Genomic DNA, 26096 nt, shown 5'->3' with positions numbered 1-26096 from the left:
CAAACACTGCTATCCCAAAATAACATCAAGTTTGTGTTGCTGGGTAGAAGAGGTATTGGATACTGGTGGACAAATAGTCTATTTCAAACATATCTCTGAGATTTTTGTAGAACTCATTCTACTGTTAGCATAGTTATTGGCATATGTTTATTTTTCCATATCTTCTTTATGCATCCCACCCCCATATGTCGCATTGCTGTGTTCTTTCTGTAATTTGCCATCTCATCTCACAGTGTATTTTACACAATAGTCAGTAAATACTTGTTAAACTTAGATTCAAATGACTGAAACCTATTAGCTTGATTTCATTAGCACCTTAATATGGCAGATGCTGAAAAGCTGGAAAAGCCTTGTCTTTCATGTTGTCAGAACTTCTACAGTTACCTTAAAAACAAGAAAAATGAATACATTCTGTTTACTACTGGGTTCTCATATAAATGGCCAAAGTGCCTACTTAAATATGAAAGAAAACACTACTGAGGTGTCAACAGACTTGGAAAGAGAAGTATTAGCAATGCAAACACAATTAACTGTAATTTGTATGAAATAAAATAAACAAAAACTTGAACCTCCTAAAGTAACTTGTGAATAAAAGGGCTATTAATTACCTTAATGAAGGTAAACAAGGAAGTAAAATCCAACAGTATTTGTTTGTGGGCTAAATTATATGCAACATGGAACTTACATTTTAAAAATATGTTTCCCATTTTATTAAGAATATATTTTTATTTTACCTAAAATCAAGCTTTTAAAATAAATAAGATAATATTTAATATGAAATTGCTTACTTTCTTTTTAAATGCCAAATACCATCTCCATGGTTTGTATAAATTTGTAGTGATGTCATTAACATGACATTTGTCTCTATGTTCAACTTCTCTGCATACAAATACAAGAAACTTAAGGGGAGCCTGGATGGCTCAGTCAGTTGGGTGTCTGACTTTAGCTCAGGTCATCATCTCCCAGTTTGTGAATTTGAGCCCAGCCGTCGGACTCTTTGCTGATGGCTCAGAGCCTGGAGCCTGCTTCGGATTGTTTCCCTCTCTGTGTCTCTGCGCCTCCCGTCCTGGTGCTCTGTCTCTCGCTCTCTCTAAAAAATAAATAAACATTAAAAAAATTAAAAAAAAAAAAGAAATACAAGCAACTTATGAAGGTTTTTCGGGGATGATTCTTGAAGAACAGCCTGTATCAAAATAATCAACTTAGGGTTTTTTGTTTGTTTGTTTATGATATTATGTAATATTATTATCCAATTATCACAGACAGCTTTATGTCATGTGCAAAATAGCCTCTATTTTAAAATTAGAGGTTCTTATCACACACACACACACACACACACACACACACATATACATGAATTTTCTTACATTTTATAATAATTGAAAAGGTGAAAATTATGTTCTCAGTTCAAATTATGAACTGGTAAAGGACAAGAATATATATATATATATATATGTATATATATATATATATATATGACGTTCTGATATTGAATTATCTAACCAAAACATCCTATGAGGAACACAAGTGTCTATTGATAGAAGAATGGATAAAGAAAATGTGATACACACCTACACACACACTGTATATATGCAACATATATGCACACTGTATATATGCAACATATAATTGACATATATGTAATATAAACATACACACAGAGAACTGAATATTAGTCATAAAAGAGAATGTGATTTTGCCCTTTCCACAACATGGACCTAGAGTGTATTATGCTAAGTGAAGTATATCAGACAAAGACAAATATGACTTCATGTATATGTGGAGCCTAAAAAACAAAAGAGCAAACAAATAAATAAACATACTTAAATACAGAGAATAAACTCATGGTTGCCAGAGAAAGGGTGGGTGGGGGGAACGGGTGAAATAGATAAAAAGGATTAAGAGATACAAGCTTCCAGTTATAAAATAAGCATATCACAGAGATGAAAAGTACAGCATAGGGAATACGGTGAATAAGACTAAAATAATATTGTATGGTGACATATGTTGATTATGCTTATTGTGGTGAGTATGGAGTAATGTATAGGATTGTTGAATCTATATGTACAACTGACATTAATGTAACATTGTGTGTCGAGTGTACTTCAGTAAAAAAGAAAAATGTAGGCAAAGCTCCAAGTGGGAAGAAAGGACTACTGAGGTGTATAACAGCTCTGTTTCTTACATCAAAATTAAGCCCCCTTTTCTCTCATCAAGAGAAAAGGAACCAATTTATATTCTTAAAATCAATATAATAAAGATGCGAAATAAAAAAAATATGTAGTGCTTTTTATCTTTGATGTGCTAATGGGAAAATTGCTTGGTAACTTAAAAACACACTAATTACAGAATAAAAAACTTAAAATTTTTATGTTAGGGAAAAAATAAGATGGTTATCATCTAATACACAAGTATTTGAATACATTGATAAGTTGTCAGTGGTAATTTATCAAAAAAATCCAAATACAATTTCATAAATACAATTTAGATAGTAGTTATAAAATCCAGTATGCACCTTCTACTTGATTTTACCATTTCTCTCTCTATATATAATAGATTATATTATATATACATATATTTATTATTATAACATATTATAACATATAATAATAAATAATATTAATTTTATTATGATGCTATAGGTTTGATGAAAAGTGGACAGTTTTGGAAAGATATGAAAGGACAAAAAGTATGAGCTCAAGGTAGTAAAGGGAAGTGGTCCTGTTTGTTCACATTCCCCTCTCCTTCCCTTTTCTTCAGAAACAAGGATGCTCCTCTCCTCTAGGTATAGGAAGGGCACCTGCCACACCAGGGTTTTATGACCTGCTTTGAAGAAGGTCAGAAAGTCCTTCTTGCATATGCCATTTCTAAAATTTTTTGTAACTTGAAAGGCTCCTGGGTGGCTCAGTTTATTAAGCTTCTGACATCAGCTCAGGTCATGATCTCAAGGTTTGTCTCTGTGCTGACAGCTCAGAGCCTGGAACCTGCTTTGGATTCTGCGTCTTCCTTTCTTTCTGCTCCTCCCCTGCTTATGCTCTGTTTCTCTCTCTCTCAAAAATAAATAAACACTAAATAAATAATTTTTTTGTGGCTTGAAATATTTAATATATCATGTTGCCATACTTTAGTGCAGTGTGTCCTGAACCCCATCAATGCCAAATTAAATGTGATTTTTAGGTGTGTTTTCCATCATATGTTCAATGATTTTATATTATTGTGTTCAAGTCAATCAATGTATACTCAATCTTTTAACCAATGATTACTGTGCCACATCCTATAAAGGATGCTAACCTGAGGAAGATACAGACTGTGTTTTCCAAAAGATTAAAAACAGTGTGTTGAATTAGAAAATAACAAAAGTGGGCTGCCTGGATAGCTCATTCAGTTAAGCGTTCAACTCTTGGTCTTGGCTAAGGCCATAATCTCAGGATTCGTGAGTTCAAGCCTCTCTGCAGGCTCTGCACTGATGTCATGGAGCCTGCTTGGGATTCTCTCTCCCTTTCTCTCTCTGCTTCTCCCTCTCTCTCTCGCTCTCAAAATAATTAAGTAAACATTAAAAAAAAAAAAAAAGAACAAATCCTATAATAGCATGACTAAGCTAGTGAATTGGGAGTAGTTCACATGATGATGATGGTGATTGTTAAGAGGGATAAACTGCTTGGAGGGAGGGGGAAATTAATGATATTTGGGACTATGGTACCTGAGTTTTCCCCATTTTGTCAGGATCTCTTACTACCATTCTATGTCATCCCTCCAATCTCTTTTTTCTTAAATCCTCTTTTGTCTGTATTGGAACAGCTTTTACCTTTTCCTAAGCCATCTGTATGACCAAACGTTAGGCATCCTTAAAGTCCAAGAGCAACTATCAAAATCTCTTACTAATATTTCCAGACAACAATACTTCCTCCCAAGTAGTGGCCTGTATCTTTCCTTCATGCTTATTCTTTCAAAAGGACCTCTCAAAATAAGCTTGATTGTAGTACCTGTGACAGTGCATTAGAATAATTTATGTATTTCTCCATTAGACTGTAATTGATCTAATAAGTATGTTGTCTTATTTATCTCAGAATCAGTTGTGCATAATTCATTGTCTACAGTGTCTAATCAATAATAGATTTATAATAAATCTCACTGAATAGAAAGGATAACTAGAAAATTGCATCCAGTTTTCTTTTTTTTCAGAATGTTGGGGAAGAGAAAAAAACAAACTCAAACTACCTCAGCAAAAGTGAGCGTATTTTGTAAATAAAATGGGGATTTAAGGAGGAAAATAGTCTCAGAAGTAAAATAGCTAGAGTCAGCAGTGTGCGGGTAAATGTGTAATAATCAACTTTAAAGCAACCACAAAAACTGAACTGAACTGTAGCATCTGCCAATTACTGTTGTGTCATTGTTCCACCATGCCAGTTTCAAGCTACCAAGTCAAGTCACTGAACTTGGAGTTGGGAAAAGATAATCATAGTCAGCTCTTGCAAATTGGTACAAGATCACACGAGCAGAGAACTCATGGTGAACTAGAAAATCATCATCTCTTAGTATTCATTGTGGTACTCATGGTTAGATAACTGAACAGCCACCAGATTAGTCTATCACCTTCCTTACTCCTCTGCTGTGCTGCTTTTCTATACTTGTCTTTTCCCCTCTGCTGTTTCTTACCTTCTCTCAATTTTCCTTTGTTTCTAGCCAGTAACTTCCACTTGAGATGGGCTTTCATTGTCCATTCATTCCTACCATGTCATGTCTTCTGTTCACTGATGATTCTATGCTTTGCTATCGAATATCTATTTTCTACTCTCCTACAAACATTTGGGATGGTTGATACTCAGACTATTCAGAAAAAAATTTATTGATTTGGTAAGTTACTATCTAGTGCAAAATGCCAAGGTTAGTGCCCCTATGAACAGTGTCTTTGTGTTTCTGCCAAAGTCAGCTTTGGGTCCAAGCTGCTTCCACCCACCAACACCCAGCTGTGGCTAGCTTCACAGTATCACATGATATGGTAAAGCAAGACCTGTAAATAAGACATTTCTCAGAAATAACTATAGGACCAAGAAGTTCTCCAATGCTTTACTTTGTGTGTATAGCTTCCTGTGAGAGAGGGCGCTGGGGTAGACTATAGATTTCTCAAGGACAGAAGAAAGCATGTGCCACAATTTATAAATCTCTATGATGTTGGTGTTTTCATATGCATAAAATACTGTTAACATAAGCTGATTTTACAGAAAAATTAGGATTTTCCTGTAAATTTGATCTCATGGCCATAAGTTGCGATTCCTTTTTCCTAAAATGTCCAGATGCTACCTTTAAATTTAAATACAGCAGAAAACTTATATTTATAGATTTCTGAAACATTTTAGGAAAATGAAACTATGAGATATAAGCATTTTAAACATATTAAATAATAAGATTTCTAAATGTGTATGTTATCTTGTATAAATGTGTGTATATGTATTACATTTATAAATGAATTAAATGTGTGTTTAGGTATGCATATATCTATTCAGAAGTAGAAAACCTATATCTGTATATAGAAAATGGGTTTAATTCTTTTCAATAGTCTCCCTATCACTACTACACATAATTGTAAGTGTGTATTAGTTAAAAAAAAAAAGATGAGTAGATCAAGAGCAAACTTATTAATTTCACAAGATTTACAAAATATAAGAAATTTGACTTAAAGTTATACTCATATAGTTAAATAGCTATAAAACTATTAAATGTCATATGAATTTTCTTTAAAATTATCATTTTAATATTATAAAAGGTTATAGATGATATATAAATTTTCCACTAGGAAACTTTATAAATGTGGATTTCTTTACTTTTACTATGAAGAAATTGTACCAAGTTAAAATAGTCTTTTAAGTAATCATTATTGGCTACTTAGAATAAGACATGTAGGATGTATAATGAACAAATGAATAAATGAAGTAATATATGCCACTCTGTGCTGAAAAGTGACTATAATTTCAACCAATAAATTATTTTTAGAGTACACTCAAGTTAAGATATTATGTTCATTTACAATATAAATGCTGACTATACATAATTTTATTCTTTTTTTAACATGTGAATTAATGCTACTATTAATAAGATCTTACTGTTAACATCTAGTAGGGACAGATATGAGCTCATTTCTATTTTCCTATCATAAAAAAATGTGCGGTCTTCTTCAATAAATTGAATCTCGTCACTTTGGGTCTTTTACAGCATTTCCTACAAGTTATAAAATTATTATTATCTATTAATATTTGAAGAGTGACAAAAAGTAAGCTTGATAATACTATTTTGAATTCATTTAAGACATTGAACATATATTTTGTCTGATTTGCTGTTAGCAAGTTATAATAGCCAACTGTTAACAAAAAATTAGTAGACTTTCAATTTATGAAAAATATTTAGGCTAAACAAATGAAAATGTTCTGTCCCACTAAGGAATAAGGTATTCTAGTGATTAAAAATACAGGTTTTAGAAAAATATCTATGTTGAATTCTTGTTCCATTTCTTTTTATGGGCTACAGGTAAGTTTGTTTATGTATTGACTGACTTATGAATGAGTTCTGTGTCTGAGGCTATAAAAATAAGGCAGACAAGGAAAAATATTCTGGTTTTTGGCAAAGGCAAACAGCAAACAAATACTCCTAGTGTGACAGCAGAGAAGGACAGAGAACTATGGGAATAAATGGCAGTGTGCTTTGTCTCATTTCCAAATCAGAAAGGCTCAAAAAAAAAAATGGTGTTTAAACTGACACTGGAAGGAAAAAGAAAATTAGCTGGATGGATCTGAATACATGAAATGACAAATAATAATACATAATTTATAAGAGTCTGTAAAGTAGGTGGAAATGACACATGGAAAGTCCACAGCACAATTCCCTGTATTTTCCATGGTAATTAATTTTTCCCCTTTTGTTTAAAAAAATTGAAGGATGGTTGACATACAGAATGATACTAGTTTCAGATGTACATAGTGATTCAACAATTAAGTACATTACCCATACATTACTCATTACAACACACTAAGTGTAGTTACCACCTGTCACTATACAAAATTATTACAGTATTATTGACTATATTCCTTAGGCTGTATACATTTTATCCCTATTGACTAATTTATTCTATAACTCGAAGTTTGTACTTTTTTATGCCCTTCATCTATTTCCCCACACCTCCCCCTTTGTCTGGCACCTGCCAAATTTGTTCTCTGTAGTTGAGTCTCCTTCTGTTGGTTTCCTCTTTTGTTTGTCTTAGATTCCACAAATAAGTGAAATCATATGGTATTTATCCATTTCTTGATTATTCTTGATAGTGTTGGTCAGCCTTCTTATGAAATAACTGATGCTTTTGTATCTTAGTAGGAGCCATCTCTTCTCACTTTGATTGTTTACAAGCGTCTAAAATTCACTTCCTCTCTAATCTGATATTCTTACAAAGAACTGGAAGGAAAATCAGTGAGCCCACTGTTTTAATTCTCATATTTAATGATCCCTAAAGTCGAGGCACTGCTTTTAAGGAAGCTCTACATTAGATTTCTTTCCAATTCAGTTCCAAATTGGGATAATGTTCATAGATATCGAGTCATAAAAATACCCTTCTTCAAATGCAACAGATGAAAGTAGTACATTCTTATCATTATTGTTTTAAATCTTCTTTTTTTTATATATATATGAAATTTATTGACAAATTGGTTTCCATACAACACCCAGTGCTCATCCCAAAAGGTGCCCTCCTCAATACCCATCACCTACCCTCCCCTCCCTCCCACCCCCCATCAACCCTCAGTTTGTTCTCAGTTTTTAACAGTCTCTTATGCTTTGGCTCTCTCCCACTCTAACCTCTTTTTTTTTTTTCTTCCCCTCCCCCATGGGTTCCTGTTAAGTTTCTCAGGATCCACATAAGAGTGAAAACATATGGTATCTGTCTTTCTCTGTATGGCTTATTTCACTTAGCATCACACTCTCCAGTTCCATCCACGTTGCTACAAAAGGCCATATTTCATTTTTTCTCATTGCCACGTAGTATTCCATTGTGTATATAAACCACAATTTCTTTATCAATTCATCAGTTGATGGACATTTAGGCTCTTTCCATAATTTGACTATTGTTGAGAGTGCTGCTATGAACATTGGGGTACAAGTGGCCCTATACATCAGTACTCCTGTATCCCTTGGATAAATCCCTAGCAGTGTTATTGCTGGGTCATAGGGTAGGTCTATTTTTAATTTTCTGAGGAACCTCCACACTGCTTTCCAGAGTGGCTGCACCAATTTGCATTCCCACCAACAGTGCAAGAGGGTTCCCGTTTCTCCACATCCTCTCCAGCATCTATAGTCTCCTGATTTGTTCATTTTGGCCACTCTGACTGGCATGAGGTGATACCTGAGTGTGGTTTTGATTTGTATTTCCCTGATAAGGAGCGACGCTGAACATCTTTTCATGTGCCTGTTGGCCATCCGGATGTCTTCTTTAGAGAAGTGTCTATTCATGTTTTCTGCCCATTTCTTCACTGGGTTATTTGTTTTTCGGGTGTGGAGTTTGGTGAGCTCTTTATAGATTTTGGATACTAGCCCTTTGTCCGATATGTCATTTGCAAATATCTTTTCCCATTCCATTGGTTGCCTTTTAGTTTTCTTGGTTGTTTCCTTTGCTGTGCAGAAGCTTTTTATCTTCATAAGGTCCCAGTAATTCACTTTTGCTTTTAATTCCCTTGCCTTTGGGGATGTGTCGAGTAAGAGATTGCTACGGCTGAGGTCAGAGAGGTCTTTTCCTGCTTTCTCCTCTAAGGTTTTGATGGTTTCCTGTCTCACATTTAGGTCCTTTATCCATTTGGAGTTTATTTTTGTGAATGGTGTGAGAAAGTGGTCTAGTTTCAACCTTCTGCATGTTGCTGTCCAGTTCTCCCAGCACCATTTGTTAAAGAGGCTGTCTTTTTTCCATTGGATGTTCTTTCCTGCTTTGTCAAAGATGAGTTGGCCATACGTTTGTGGGTCTAGTTCTGGGCTTTCTATTGTATTCCATTGGTCTATGTGTCTGTTTCTGTGCCAATACCATGCTGTCTTGATGATGACAGCTTTGTAGTAGAGGCTAAAGTCTGGGATTGTGATGCCTCCTGCTTTGGTCTTCTTCTTCAAAATTCCTTTGGCTATTCGGGGCCTTTTGTGGTTCCATATGAATTTTAGGATTGCTTGTTCTAGTTTCGAGAAGAATGCTGGTGCAATTTTGATTGGGATTGCATTGAATGTGTAGATAGCTTTGGGTAGTATTGACATTTTGACAATATTTATTTTTCCAATCCATGAGCAGGGAATGTCTTTCCATTTCTTTAAATCTTCTTCAATTTCCTTCATAAGCTTTCTATAGTTTTCAGCATACAGATCCTTTACATCTTTGGTTAGATTTATTCCTAGGTATTTTATGCTTCTTGGTGCAATTGTGAATGGGATCAGTTTCTTTATTTGTCTTTCTGTTGCTTCATTGTGAGTGTATAAGAATGCAACTGATTTCTGTACATTGATTTTGTATCCTGCAACTTTGCTGAATTCCTGTATCAGTTCTAGCAGACTTTTGGTGGAGTCTATCGGATTTTCCATGTATAATATCATGTCATCTGCAAAAAGCGAAAGCTTGACTTCATCTTTGCCAATTTTGATGCCTTTGATTTCCTTTTGTTGTCTGATTGCTGATGCTAGAACTTCCAGCACTGTGTTAAACAGCAGCGGTGAGAGTGGGCATCCTTGTCGTGTTCCTGATCTCAGGGAAAAAGCTCTCAGTTTTTCCCCGTTGAGGATGATGTTAGCTGTGGGCTTTTCATAAATGGCTTTTATGATCTTTAAGTATGTTCCTTCTATCCCGACTTTCTCAAGGGTTTTTATTAAGAAAGGGTGCTGGATTTTGTCAAAGGCTTTTTCTGCATCGATTGACAGGATCATATGGTTCTTCTCTTTTTTTTTTTGTTAATGTGATGTATCACGTTGATTGATTTGCGAATGTTGAACCAGCCCTGCATCCCAGGAATGAATCCCACTTGATCATGGTGAATAATTCTTTTTATATGCCATTGAATTCGATTTGCTAGTATCTTATTGAGAATTTTTGCATCCATATTCGTCAGGGATATTGGCCTGTAATTCTCTTTTTTGACTGGGTCTCTGTCTGGTTTAGGAATCAAAGTAATACTGGCTTCATAGAATGAGTCTGGAAGTTTTCCTTCCCTTTCTATTTCTTGGAATAGCTTGAGAAGGATAGGTATTATCTCTGCTTTAAACGTCTGGTAGAACTCCCCTGGGAAGCCATCTGGCCCTGGACTCTTATTTGTTGGGAGATTTTTGATAACCGATTCAATTTCTTCGCTGGTTATGGGTCTGTTCAAGCTTTCTATTTCCTCCTGATTGAGTTTTGGAAGAGTGTGGGTGTTCAGGAATTTGTCCATTTCTTCCAGGTTGTCCAATTTGTTGGCATATAATTTTTCATAGTATTCCCTGATAATTGTTTGTATCTCTGAGGGATTGGTTGTAATCATTCCATTTTCATTCATGATTTTATCTATTTGGGTCATTTCCCTTTTCTTTTTGAGAAGCCTGGCTACAGGTTTGTCAATTTTGTTTATTTTTTCAAAAAACCAACTCTTGGTTTCGTTGATCTGCTCTACAGTTTTTTTAGATTCTATATTGTTTATTTCTGCTCTGATCTTTATTATTTCTCTTCTTCTGCTGGGTTTAGGCTGCCTTTGCTGTTCTGCTTCTAGTTCCTTTAGGTGTGCTGTTAGATTTTGTATTTGGGATTTTTCTTGTTTCTGGAGATAGGCCTGGATTGCAATGTATTTTCCTCTCAGGACTGCCTTCGCTGCGTCCCAAAGCGTTTGGATTGTTGTATTTTCATTTTCGTTTGTTTCCATATATTTTTTAATTTCTTCTCTAATTGCCTGGTTGACCCACTCATTCGTTAGTAGGGTGTTCTTTAACCACCATGCCTTTGGAGGTTTTCCAGACTTTTTTCTGTGGTTGATTTCAAGCTTCATAGCATTGTGGTCTGAAAGTATGCATGGTATAATTTCAACTTTTGTAAACTTATGAAGGGCTGTTTTGTGACCCAGTATATGATCTATCTTGGAGAATGTTCCATGTGCACTCGAGAAGAAAGTATATTCTGTTGCTTTGGGATGCAGAGTTCTAAATATATCTGTCAAGTCCATCTGATCCAATGTCTCATTCAGGGTCCTTGTTTCTTTATTGACCGTGTGTCTAGATGATCTATCCATTTCTGTCAGTGGGGTGTTAAAGTCCCCTGCAATTACCACATTCTTATCGATAAGGTTGCTTATGTTTATGAGTAATTGTTTTATATATTTGGGGGCTCCGGTATTTGGCGCATAGACATTTATAATTGTTAGCTCTTCCTGATGGATAGACCCTGTAACTATTATATAATGTCCTTCTTCATCTCTTGTTACAGCCTTTAATTTAAAGTCTAGTTTGTCTGATATAAGTATGGCTCCACAGCTTTCTTTTGGCTTCTAGTCGCATGATAAATAGTTCTCCATCCCCTCACTCTCAATCTAAAGGTGTCCTCAGGTCTAAAATGAGTCTCTTGTAGACAGCAAATAGATGGGTCTTGTTTTTTTTATCCATTCTGATACCCTATGTCTTTTGGTTGGCGCATTTAATCCATTTACATTCAGTGTTATTATAGAAAGATACGGGTTTAGAGTCATTATGATGTCTGTATGTTTTATGCTTGTAGTGATGTGTCTGGGACTTTGTCTCACAGGGTCCCCCTTAGGATCTCTTGTAGGGCTGGTTTAGTGGTGACAAATTCCTTCAGTTTTTGTTTGTTTGGGAAGACCTTTATCTCTCCTTCTATTCTAAATGACAGACTTGCTGGATAAAGGATTCTTGGCTGCATATTTTTTCTGTCTAGCACCCTGAAAATCTCGTGCCAATTCTTTCTGGCCTGCCAAGTTTCAAAAGAGAGATCAGTCACGAGTCTTATAGGTCTCCCTTTATATGTGAGGGCACGTTTACCCCTTGCTGCTTTCAGAATTTTATCTTTATCCTTGTATTTTGCCAGTTTCACTATGATATGTCGTGCAGAAGATCAATTCAAGTTACGTCTCAAGGGAGTTCTCTGTGCCTCTTGGATTTCAATGCCTTTTTCCTTCCCCAGTTCAGGGAAGTTCTCAGCTATTATTTCTTCAAGTACCCCTTCAGCACCTTTCCCTCTCTCTTCCTCCTCTGGGATACCAATTATGCGTATATTATTTCTTTTTAGTGTATCACTTAGTTCTCTAATTTTCCCCTTATACTCCTGGATTTTTTTATCTCTCTTTTTCTCAGCTTCCTCTTTTTCCATAACTTTATCTTCTAGTTCACCTATTCTCTCCTCTGCCTCTTCAAGCCAAGCTGTGGTGGTTTCCATTTTGTTATGCATTTCGTTTAAAGCGTTTTTCAGCTCCTCGTGACTGTTCCTTAGTCCCTTGATCTCTGTAGCAAGAGATTCTCTGCTGTCCTGTATACTGTTTTCAAGCCCAGCGATTAATTTTATGACTATTATTCTCAACTCACTTTCTGTTATATTATTTAAATCCTTTTTGATCAGCTCATTAGCTGTTGTTATTTCCTGGAGATTCTTCTGAGGGGAATTCTTCTGCTTGGTCATTTTGGATAGTCCCTGGCATGGTGAGGACCTGCAGGGCACTTCCCCTGTGCTGTGGTGTATAACTGGAGTCGGTGGGCGGGGCCGCAGTCAGACCTGATGTCTGCCCTCAGCCCACCGCTGGGGCCACAGTCAGACTGGTGTGTGCCTTCTCTTACCCTCTCCTAGGGGCGGGATTCACTGTGGGGTGGTGTGGCCCGTCTGGGCTACTTGCACACTGCCAGGCTTGTGATGCTGGGGATCTGGCGTATTAGCTGGGGTGGGTAGGCAAGGTGCACGGGGGCAGGAGGGGCAGGCTTAGATCGCTTCTCCTTAGGTGATCCTCTTCAGGAGGGGCCCTGTGGCAGCGGGAGGGAGTCAGATCCGCTGCCGGAGGTTTGGCTCCGCAGAAGCACAGAGTTGGGTGTTTGCGAGGAGCGAGCAAGTTCCCTGGCAGGAACTGGCTCTCTTTGGGATTTTGGCTGGGGGATGGGCGGGGGAGATGGCGCTGGCGAGCGCCTTTGTTCCCCACCAAACTGAGCTCTGTCGTCAGGGGGCTCAGCAGCTCTCCCTCCCTTTGTCTTCCAGCCTTCCCGCTTTCCGAGCAGAGCTGCTAACTTATGTCTTCCCAGACGCTAAGTCGCGCTTGCCTCTTCCGTGGGCCTCTCGTCTGCGTTTGGCTACGGCAACTCCGTTCTGCTAATCCTCTGGCGGTTTTCTGGGTTATTTAGGCAGGTGTAGGTGGAATCTAAGTGATCAGCAGGACGTGCGGTGAGCCCAGCGTCCTCCTAAGCCGCCATCTTGCCGCCCCTCTCTCTGTTTTAAATCTTCTTTCTTGAAGATACTGACATTTGGATAGTTGAATAATTAGCTGGAAATTATACATACTCATCTGATAACTAGGAGGCCAGAAGACTGGAAGTAGCAAGCCATAATTATATGTATTCATTGGTTGATACAATTTCTAGGCATAAAATTTTACATTTCCATTGATGCTTAAGAGCTATATTTGCTCCATTCCTTTATGTACTTACTTGTTAAAAAAATACTTATCAGGCACCTATTAAATTCCAAATGTTATTTCTTTGAATTGGTTTTATGTATTTATTGGCAGAGAATTGAAATTTTTACTATTTCTCTTCATAAAGAACATGCAGTATTCTTCATTCATATTTTTAATTTTAACATTATGTACTAGAGATTTTACTTTTTTTTTCTATATAGGTCTTGGGTGTGCCTCCTTAAATTTTATTACTGTTGTTCAAATTGTCATCTACTTCTCTAGCAGTTTTATTTTGACAAAAAGCTACAACTTATGGTTGTTTCTCTTGTAGTTCCTCTTTTTCCCCCTGGCAACAATGAGTTCCCTAGGTTACATTGTTGCTTTCCTTGGGGGTTAGGTCCAGCTAATGGGTACCTGCAGTTATGTGGGTCCGATGGGTAGTCAGGGGTAAAGCAGTGGAGTACCATTCTACGCAGCTGGGAGCACCGTATGTTTTTTCTCCTCATGCTTTGTGCAGCTCCCCATGATTCATAGGAGACAATGAAGCAAACAGATATACCCAAGAACAACACTGCAATTATTTAATGTTCTTTAGATTAAATTAACTTTTGACTCCAAGTACTCATCCTTTAATGATTGTAGGAGACATAACTTCAGTTATTCATGGAATGTTCTATCCTCACAGTTTTGCAAATGTGCTAGGTTTTGTACAAATTACATGGCCATTGGAAAAGCCCATCTAGTTATTGGTAATCTGTTCATATAACATTATATAAGATTTTCAGTGTTTCAGCCCATCATTTATAAGGTCCCATGGCTTTACTCATCTTACATCCTGCTTGAGGCACAGGAGAACTTGGAAGAGAATAAAACTTATTTTCCTAGAGTGTAGCGTTTTAGGTTAAGAGTGAGCAAGATTGCCTTTCCTTACATAGTCTTTACCACCTCCCAACGTGGTGCCAGAAACAAGAATTAAGTCTCCTCTGTTCGTGGGACCAATTGAACTCTGCTTCTACTTTAAGATTCTCCCCTCACTTTTCTCACTATTCCTCAAATGTTTTCTCACTTTCCTGTTACTTTCTAGTATCCTCAGTATTATTCTTTCAGGATGTTTAGGACATATGAGGAGAAAACAGACATTTCAATATTGCACTGAGTTATCCTAGCTCACCAGATCATGTGTTCCTGTAATATGCATCTCTACCACTTGATTCTTCTTTTTCAGGCCACACACCATACTTCTAGGATTTGTGTCAGGTCTGACACTCCAGATAGATTGTAATAATCAATGAAGGCAGACTTGAACTTAATACACACTTATTTAATAGCCAAATCAGAAGTATTTCAAGAGATTATTCTCCAAACAAGGTGTATGTTTTTTTTTGTCTGTTTGTTTTTAACAAGATTAACTTTGATTAGTAGAATCTAAGTAGAATTATAATCCAGAAAGCTGTTCATCTGCTATGGTGAAGAACCAATACTGGGAGTGGAAACATCATCATCACCAATAAACCTGCATTTCGAGAACTTATTGAAAATACTAATTAATTTGTCTTAGGTGCCTTATGCCTACAGAGACATCAGCTGTCACTTAATGATGGTAGTACCTAAGTATGGGTTGCATGGAGCATAATGGCAAACTTATTTAAACAGAAGACAAAGCAGAGTAGTGCACCATATTATTTTCTCTGTAAGAATTAAAATGTTTATTATAAATAAATAAAAGTGTAAATTTTTAAATATTAATTCTAATACTAACTTGTACAACTTAAACTATTATTAAGCCATTTAAAAGAATGATAAAGAAAATTTAATTTAACTTAAGCCATTGGGAAACTTTATTTTTCTCAACTAGAGAATTAGTTGAAAATCACCAGCCTGTGATTTCTTAAAAAGTCACTTAAACTTGCCTATTAGCATCACTTCATACTCTCTTTTCTGCTGACCTGTGTCACTTCCATGTACTCTAATGGAGATACTGTACTGTTCACCAATATATATTCCTCACTGCCTAATAAACCAACCGATCATTTTGTATATCGAAAATAATTTTTCTTTTTTTCTATAAAGTATACCACTGTTCTCATTCTCCTTTGTTGGCCAATGCACCTTTCTTTTCCAAAATGAATAATAGAGAAAAAATTATGGCAACTCGGTGTGGCTTCATTAGACTGTGTAAAATGCCTCTGTCCAAGTTTCCTTCCTGTCACGAACATAATTCTTAGCAAACAGGTCACTAATTTACTTATATAACTCTCTCCCATATTCTCAGAGGCGTTGCTATATCAAATGTAAATTGGCTTAGTATTTAACAACCTATGCAAGCCCTTTGGGAAAGCTGTTTTTAACAAAAATGGCTCTTAAATGGCCTTTGGTCTTCTTAAAGGATTCTAATTACTGCATAAAATCCTAATACACTTATTAGCAATGCATACATATGCAGATTTAAAACACACACACACACACACACACAGAGAGAGAGAGAGAGAGAGATAAATTTCTTACCTATTTCCCTAAGGAGCATTCTAATATTACTTTCCTTTAAACCTACTTGACCTATGAATACCTGACACACAGACATTTTACCCAAGGATCACTCTAGCACTTTGGCAATTACGAAATATACCCGAAAACCTGTTCAGGATTGCTCTGTACTCTGTTAGGATCTGGGATACAGAGATTGAAGGAACGTCATCCCCTTCAGATTTTTCCTACTTGTACAATGCTTTTGTTTGTTTTGTTCTTAATATTGACTCTTTGCCAGTCATTCCACCATAATCAGAGCTGCAAATTTAATTACACCATGGTTTCTTTTCTCCAGGAAATTATAGTTTAGTAAGGAATAAAGTAGGAAAAAACAAAACCAAACTATAATTATAGGCTAGATTTATAAGGGTTGCAATATATGTTTAACTAAATACAAAAAAAAGGGGCATCTTATTTAGACCAAGTGATTCCAGATTTCCTAGAGAGGGTAATATTTAAGCTGAACTTTTAAGAATAAGTCAGACTGTGATGGAATAGGGAAACTAGACAGAAACTTTGAGAGAAAAAAATTGTTGAAAATTTGGGGACTTTTTAGTATGCCAAAAATCTAGATGAAACTCATCAATTTCAATTAAATTGCCTACCCATATTTGAACATAGCAGGTGAGTCTAATGCAGATGGATATTCTGTTTATGAAACTGATTTGCTAAAAGTTTATTTACAAGGTTTTCACAGTTCATGTAAAATGTTCGTTATGCAAAATTTTTAATTTACAACTGAGATTTTTAGGATAATGGGCATTAAGTAACACTAGGTACAACTAAGTAAAGAGCAGTAAAATATGTGAACGTGCAAACAAAAATTTATCTTTTATTTGAATATATTACCTATATGCAATAAATTGTATACAAAGAATATGAGGCAAATCATAATCAAACGGATCTTGTCATTATGTGATAAATGCCACTTAGTATAAAACTCAATTTTATACGCACACATACATATTTTAATGGAGTTTCTTTTTCTTTTTCTTTTTTTTTTTGCTGGATTTCTTCTGTTAACAAATTCTTTTTTTTTTTTAATTTTTTAAATGTTTATTTGTTATTGAGAGACAGAGAGAGAGGAAGAGCATGAGCATGGGAGGGGCAGAGCCAGGAGGAGATGCAGAATCTGAAGCAGCCTCCAGGCTCTGAGATGTCAGCACAGAGCCCGACGCGGGGCTCAAACTCGCAAACTGCAAGATCATGACCTGAACTGAGGTCAGACACTTAACCTACTGAGCCACCCTGGCACCCCATTCTGTTAACAAATTCTGACAGTAACTCATTTAGTTTCTCTTCACTGTTCCAGAAGTAGGGACAGTGTAAGGATATAAAACATTTATGAGGTCTAAGTACCCTTAGATTTTGTGTATTAGAGCTCACATGAAATGTGAGCCAAAGCAATTTATCACTACCTTAGCACTCAGTTCAACTTAAGAAGAATTACCTGTTGAATGTGATTGTGCTACTGAGTAAGTGCTGTTTATCTGACTAGAGAATGGTGTCCAGCTACCTAATAGAGGCTCTGGGCATCATTCAAATTTTTAAAAATGCATATGATAGTCATTATCTTAACATTACCATATTTGCTCTGTAGAGCTTTCTGGACTGATTTCACAGGAGGATATTTAGAAGAATGTGGTATGCACCAAAATCATTTTTCTGCTTTTCTGTGTTCCTATATTTAATATAAGTATATATTTAAGGTACAGTAAAATAAACTAACCTGAAAATAATTCAGCCATAGTGGAAGCATTCACAATTTCAAGAAGCAAAATGCAAATGTAGAACAAACCTTTTTGTTTGTTCTTTCTTTTTCTGTTTTCTTTCTTTATTTTTAAGTGGAAGGCATCATAATATGATTGTATGTGAACTTTGGACTTGCCATTTCTTTAATGATCTAAGTAATTCCACAGTTTTAAACAATTAGTTCTTCTGCTTTGAAAATTGCCGATGATGTGTTTTCTCCCTAGGGATCAGTTGAATTCCAGTTTGCTGATGCTGAGCTAAACCAAATGATCATTCTAACTTAGTAAACTCAAAAGGCTGCTATTTTGTAAATGTCTTTGTGGGTGTCATTAACTAGAGTACTGTAAAAAAATATATATACTTTTTTACAAAGCTGTATGATATATTAGATCATTTGTTTGCAGGTTACCTTTCTGAGATACTCTTTTTCACTCTCCTTTGGGTCACTTGCCCAGAGGAAGACGTCCATGCCTTGACACAGATCTATGAGGGCACCCACATGAGATAATAGATCTTCCGTCAGTCTATACTGGAGAAGACTACAGCTCTGGCTTACATCTTGATTACAACCTCAAAAGACCTAAGTCACAACACCCAGCTGAAGGACACTCAGATTCCTGAGACGACAGATATTTGTTCTATTTAACTTGTTACACAGTTACAGATAATACAGCACTCAATAAATGTTTGCTACTAAATAATGAGAATGGAAAGTTAAAAACTGCAATTAAAAAAAGAAAAATTAGGGCATATAAGAATTACCTTTAGGACACTTGGGTGGTTGTTGATGAAGTGTCCAGCTCTAAAGTCAGCTCAGGTCATGATCCCAGCGTTATGGCATTGAGCCCCGTATTGGGCTTTGTGCTGAACGTGGAGTCTGCTTAGGATTCTCTTTCTCCCTCTGCCCCTCCCCTGCCCCAATACCCACGCTTGCACACACACTCTCTAAAATTACCATTTTTAGACTGGTCGTGGGTTATTTAGATCAGTAGTTCAACAATAAGTTATATATCAAAGAATGAGTTATCAAACAAAATCTTCAATATTTTAATATTATCCTCAAATAATTAGGGGAAAACCTCAAAGCATGTTACATTCCTTATATTAATTATTATTTATTTGTTATCCTTTAGTGTGCTCAGCGGTTACCTGATCCAGTAGACCAGTCACTGTCTTCTTTATCTTTGTTTCATTCTCTCCTTCTCCATATCTCTTTCACTGATGCCCTGTCTTTTCCTCTCATATCAGTTATTTCACTTGTTTTTTCTCACATGCTGTCTTTTTTTTCTTTTTTCACACATGTACACACTCAAAACAACCACATGCAGTGGCAAATCGAGTTCTTGACATAGTCAAATGAAATTTTTTGCTCAGTCATTTACTGAAAGTCTGAATTGACCAAGTCATAATAATGCAGATGAAATCTATTCACTTACATTATGAAAAAAGCAGTTTTGATGTTTTTCATTTGTTTCAAAAGAAAAATGCTAGTGGCAAGAATCTGCTTTTTTAAAAAAAATCCATTCAGAACCTTCTAATTATCCTGCAAATACAAAAATTAATTTTTTTGTGGGACTACTTTTGCTATCATAAATATAGCTATGGAATGTTTAGTGCATTATTGGTTATTCAACCTTTTATATAGCTATAATTTTAGAGTACTTATATGCTGCTAATATTTACATAAATTATCCTATCACTCCTGTTGGTTTTTATCTTAGCTGGGGCTGCTACAACTAAATACCACATACTGAGTGGCTTAAACAACAGATACTTATTTCTTACAGTTTTGGAGGCTAGGAAGTCCAAAAGCAAGGTGCCAAAAAATTTGGTTTCTTGTGAGGGTCTTTCCTGGCTTGCAGAGAGTCTCATTGCATTCTCACAAGGCAGGTAGAAAGGGAGCAAAGGAGGGAAGGGGGGAGGGTGTATGAAAGAGAGGAAGGGAGAAGGAGGGAGGAAGAGAGAGAGTACACACACACATGCACATGTAAGCTGTGTGTGTGTGTGTGTGTGTGTGTGTGTGTGTGTGTTGGTTTCTCTGCTTCTTAGAAGGACACTAATGCCATTATGAGGGCCCCACCCTCATGACCTCATCTAACCCTAATTAGGGTTCCTAATTTTGGAGGCTCCCCCTACAAATACCATCACATTTGTGGTTAAGACTTCAAGATATGAATTTGAAGCGAATACAACCATTCAGTCCATAACATTCTTACCTTTAAGATAAAATCTCTACATTATAATTAAAATATGAAATATTTTTCATTTCTAATACTTGTTTATTTATAAAATATGTTAATCTAAGGCTATTAGTTTGATTTATTAAATTTGTCATGCAGTGTTTAAAGAATTAAATTTATTTGATTTGTAATGCATAATTGTTATTTTGCTTACTAATGATTTGATAATCATCTATTTTCCTTTAAGTAACATTGAATAATCAAATTTTTATGCAGAGACGGGTGTTCTTAAATGAAAATATATTTTTTTAATTTACCCACTGTAACATCATACAAATTTACAGTTGATTTGGTAAAAAATTAAAATCTATTATTTGTTCATCTTATTCTTTCTTTTCCTCCCACTAGAGAGAGATATAGTGTTGAAACCTTTTTACCAAATAAAAAAATTTTTGGAGAAAATGTCATGCAATAAAAAACAAAGAAGGAGATAATAAGTATTAACTCTTGTTTAAATATTTGACAGAATTCACCTGTGAATCCATCTGGTTTTGGACTTTTCATAGTTTTGTTTGTTTGTTTGTTTTTATTACCAGTTCAATTCCATTACTAGTAATCTGTCAGTTTAGATTTTTCTGTTTCTTCCTAATTCAGTTTTGGAAGATTGTGTGTTTTTAGGAATTTATTTTTTTCTTCTAGTTCTAGGTTGTCCAATTTGTTGGCATATAATTTTTTTAGCATTCTCTTACAATCTTTTATATTTCTGTGGCATCAGTTGTTACCTGTCTCTCTTTTCTGATTTTATTTGGGTACTTTCTTTTTTTTTTCTTTTTTTCTTTCTGATGAGTCTGGCCGAGAATTGTCAATTTTGTTTACTTTTTCAAAGAACAAGCTCTTGGTATCATTGATTGTTTTCTATTGATAGTTAGTCTACATTTTTTATTTCAGCTTTGATCTTCATTAGTTCCTTCCTTCTACTCACCTTAGGCTTTTGTGTTCTTCTTTTTCTAGTTCCTATAGGTTTAAGGTTAGATTGTCTATTTGAACTTTTCTTGTTTCTTAAGGTAAGTCTGTATTACTATATATTCTCTCTTAGATTTCCTTTCTTTGTGCCCCAAAGATTTTGGATAGTTGTGTTTTCATTATCATTTGTCTCCATGTATTTTCTTTATAATTTCTTCTTTGACTGCTTTGTTGATTATTTTGGATCGTGTTGTTTAGCCCCCACATATTTGTGCTTTTTCCAGTTTTTTTTCCTTGTGATTTATTTCCATTTTCATATCTCTGTGATTATTACATCAATCTTGTTGGATTGATTCCTTTATCATTATGTGATGTCCTCCTTTGTCTCCTATTCTTTACCCAAAGAAAACAAAACACTAATTTGAAAAGATTATGCACCCCTATATTTATTGCAGCATCATATACAATAGCCATGATATGAAAGCAATTTAAGTCTCCATCGATAGACAAATGGATAAGGGAGATGTGAGATATATAAATTTGTGTGTATATGTGTATATACACATATATATATAATATAAGAAAAACATATAGCAAACTTCATATTAATTACTATTCATTACTAGAATTAAGATCAGTTTTTAATGATGATTGACTTCCCAGATCTATGTTTATTATTCATTGATGACCTTTATATATGCTAAAAAGCAAAGATTCTCACAGAAAAGACTTACACTCACTACTGCAACAAAATGAAAATATTTCACTCTCATTTGAAAAATTGAGAAGGAATTATACTTTTTTTTTTTAATGGCACATTGGTCAATCAATCACCAGACTGCTTTTTTACTTGAAAATGTTTCTATGCTTTGGTTTAAGTTATTGTAGTTTTCAAACATTTGAGTTGTGGTGTAGCAGATAAAATGAAGCCTCAAATCATTCTCTAATCTCAAGAACATCCTGGCAGAATTACTGAGACTTGTCTGTTAAAATTGATTTCCTCTTAAAGAAAAGTAGGCTTTTTTATTGTGTTAAAAAATGATGTTATCTATTAAGTATCTTTTGTGAAGATCCTTTCCTTTTATGACTCAAAAAGAAAAAAATGTTCTTTTTCCTCCCAAGTTTTTATATCCACCATACTCGCTAATCAGTAGTCTACTGCAAACAAAATGAAATTTAATTCAAAAGGAGTAATCTTGTTTTAGTGACCACACAATGGACAAACATTTCTAACACTGATGATCTTAATTTTCAGGATATACATTGTTTAATTTTATGATGCTTTTGCCTTTAATAAAAGCAACAGATGGCAGACTTGTATGTTGAATCAATGTTATAGACTAGGAAATCAGAATATTTACAATATAATTTTGAAAACTACTGGTAACCTTGGCAACTTTTTTAGGACACTTAAATCAGATTTAGATCTGATGTACATGTTGTGTCTGTTACTGTTAGGTATGATGGTTAGGTTTGTCTGTTGTTGTTTTACTAAGACTACTCAGGAACAGGTGGATACAGTTAGATGCCTTCCCACTTTATCCACAGTGTTTTTAAAGTTAGACTTTATCTAACATAGATGACATCTATATTGAATGGAAGAATTGCTTCTGGTATTTTCTGCATTTGCTGCTAATCGATAGCTTATTGAACTATAATGCTTTATACTTAGAATATTTCTGGTAAAAACAAACAAACTACATTAGAGGAGGGGCTGGAAATTGCAGTTCCTTCCCTGAAATTACTATAATATCATTTCTGCAATAGCAGATGAAAAGTTAGAGTATCTTGAGTATAAAGCCCGCATATTTGGAGGAATAATTCTAAATATTGAAATAACATACTCTTAAAATTAAAGGTTAGATTGGATCGTCAGAAACTTTGACATTCTCTCAATATATGTAAAAACGTAATAATGTTCATTTCTTGATCAGTGAGATGAGAGTTGTGCTTCCTAAACACTACCTAACAAGATATGGTAAAATAAAAGTTAGTAGATTATGAATGGTATAAATACTTTAGGAGTGAGACCACATAGGGTTGAATAGTATTTTCTTTATGTTCTAGTTAGTTTATAAGGTGTAACTTCTAATATATATATAAGGCCAAAATCTTAAATGTGAAGTGTTTATAAGGTTAGTTTTGAAAATAGGTATAACATTTTTTAGAACATTAAAAAAAAAAAAAAGAATATTTTTAGGAGTGCCTGGGTAGCCCAATCAGTTAAGTGTCCGACTTGATTTCAGCCTAGGTCATGATCTCATGGTTGGTGTAGATTTGCTTCTTTCAGATTGTGACTTGATTTTTTTTTATTTGATCCAAGTGATAGGTGTATTATTCCTATAGGTGGTGATGGTTAAGAAATATCATCTGAAGGCTTACTTTGTGACTAGATCTGATTACTAACATTTTCATGATAATATATGAATCATAGAAAATTTGCACTGAGATCTGTTAGAGGAACCCGAGATACTTAAATCTTTTGCTGTAATTATGAATCTTGCACCCTGTATGCCACAACAGTATTTTGAAGTAGTATACTTTACATTCTGCTTCACAAAAATAGTTTACCTGATAAATTCCTTTTTGCTAGATGTTGTCATGTCCGTCTTTTTAATGCCCTCCTTGTTCATTATAAGTGCCATTAGCCATACTGCCTAATGAAAGGTACCTCATATCAAGTCTGATTACTGCTCTAATGTTTTCCAGGCGTGCTTGGTGATGAGCCTGGCATATGAAACAATTTCCTACAGTAATAAAACTAATTAAAGTAGGCAGTCATCCACATACCACTTTCTAATGAATTATAATAAGCTCATTAATCTCAACCACTCTTATTCAGAAAAGTCCATTGATAGGACCTGTATGTAAAAGTCTCAGCCAGAAAAAATGTACACCTATTACAGAATCAAAGAAGGCTTTGTGGATTTAAGTTAAAAATTACAAATTGCTGATCAGTGCATTAAATGAAATGTATAGCATCTAAACACTGCCTGGATTACTTATTGGCAAGATCCTTTTCTATTTGAGTTCTCCTATAATTGATTTAACAAAAGAAAAATGATTCATTGTTTAATAATAACTCTTCAGCACCTTGAAGACTAAAATTGAATGAACCTACTCCATATTTTTTTCTAGAGATCACATGAGAATGATGAATTGAGTACTTGAGATCAAGTGATAAAAACACAGCCTGCTTCCTCTCCAGAGAGAGGTAGAGTGTCTGCTCAAAATGTCAAAACATAATAATAATTTTTTTACTAACTCTTATCCAAATGTATGAGGTGCCCAATGAAACAACATAAGAATTATTATTCTGTTCAGTTACAAATAGTTTGGCAATGTAGACCTATTGTTCTGGAAATAACTTTACTGTCAAAGAGATAAGGTTGTGAAATGTAGCACATGGACAGACAATTTCTGAACTACAAATGTGAATAATAAGAAAATATATTTTTGAGTAGAGTGTGATTTATTCTATTTTCATTATAATTTGTGTTTTAAAAATCTAGCAGTTTCCATTCTGAAGCCCATTGCTACTATGACACAGATGTGAATTTCTGCCTTAAGAAGTTAAATAGAAAAATATACATCTCAAAATTAATATGGAATGTGTGTAATGGGTTACTGGAAAATAAGCACATTTTAATTTATGGAATTAACATATTTAAAATTATTTTCATTTACAAATTTTTAGCTAATATTTCATATTTTTTTTAGAAAAGTTGAGGTTGGATTTTCTATGTTCCTTCATAAAACAGATGTTTTAGGGGTGCCTGGGTGGCACAGTCGGTTAAGCGTCCGACTTCAGCCAGGTCACGATCTCACGGTCCGTGAGTTCGAGCCCCGCGTCAGGCTCTGGGCTGATGGCTCGGAGCCTGGAGCCTGCTTCAGATTCTGTGTCTCCCTATCTCTCTGCCTCTCCCCCGTTCATGCTCTGTCTCTCTCTGTCCCAAAAATAATTAAAAAAAAAAACAAAACAAAAACAAAAACAAACAAACAAAAAAAACAGATGTTTTAAAGCTTGACCTTTGTAGGTATAGGTGTAGTGAACCTATCCTGAGTAAATTGTCTCCCAATCTGGGATTACCTATAACTGTGGTGGCCAGTGGCCACTGTATGTGATGATGAATTGATTCCATGCTTGAACAACAATCAGAAGAAGGGCTGTTGGTACAGATTCCTCCATTATCTAGCATCATGGTCTTGAGAAAGTAATTTACACAGCATCTAATTTGGTACATTCATGTGTAAAATGTGGGGATTAAGCTAGAGCAGTGCATTCTAAAGTGTCAAAAGTGCTACTTCTCGTACATGTGTTTTAAGTAACTTTTAATACATTTTAAAATATTGTACTGTGTGAAGTAAAACAATTTCCCTTTTTAATCCCAGTTCAATTTTTCCGATATCAAGGAGATAGGTTTTCTGTTAGACGTCCTTAACATTTTTCCAGCACTCATATTTTTTTTTATTTTTTTTATTTTTTTTTAATTTTTTTTTTTCAACGTTTATTTATTTTTTGGGACAGAGAGAGACAGAGCATGAACGGGGGAGGGGCAGAGAGAGAGGGAGACACAGAATCGGAAACAGGCTCCAGGCTCTGAGCCATCAGCCCAGAGCCCGACGCGGGGCTCGAACTCCCGGACCACGAGATCGTGACCTGGCTGAAGTCGGACGCCCAACCGACTGCGCCACCCAGGCGCCCCTCCAGCACTCATATTTTTGACAAAGCTGGTGGATCTCCCTATAGTTTCTAAGGCACAAGAGACATGCTGCTGTGCAGAAGAATGTTGTGTGTCAGTCTTACTAAGAGAAGTGAATTTCTTGAAAGGTATCTTGAAGATCATAGAAAACTAAGTAAGAATTTTAGGAAAATCAGAGCTCCAGTTGACCGTGTTTTGAACAGAAATCCTGTGTTGGAAAAAGACTTGCTCTAGTTAGTAGATCTGATTAGTAAGACCTGTTAAGAGCTAGCTGTACCGTGAGTAAACTTTGGGAATGTGCTTTAATGTTACTAGGAAGCACGACTCATCGCCATAAC

The 26096-nt window shown here is 35.3% G+C and overlaps 1 protein-coding gene across 5 annotated transcripts in view; it reads left to right on the top strand.

Moving 5' to 3' along the window:
• CCSER1 (coiled-coil serine rich protein 1) overlaps window positions 1-26096 on the top strand; it is a 1296004-nt gene that overhangs the window by 529679 nt on the left and 740229 nt on the right. The window lies entirely within an intron of this gene.

Source organism: Felis catus, chromosome B1 (assembly GCF_018350175.1).
Source record: "Felis catus isolate Fca126 chromosome B1, F.catus_Fca126_mat1.0, whole genome shotgun sequence".
NCBI classification, from domain to species: Eukaryota; Metazoa; Chordata; class Mammalia; order Carnivora; family Felidae; genus Felis; species Felis catus.
Note: the sequence above shows the minus strand (reverse complement) of the source record. Positions and strands in the feature narration are given on the sequence as shown.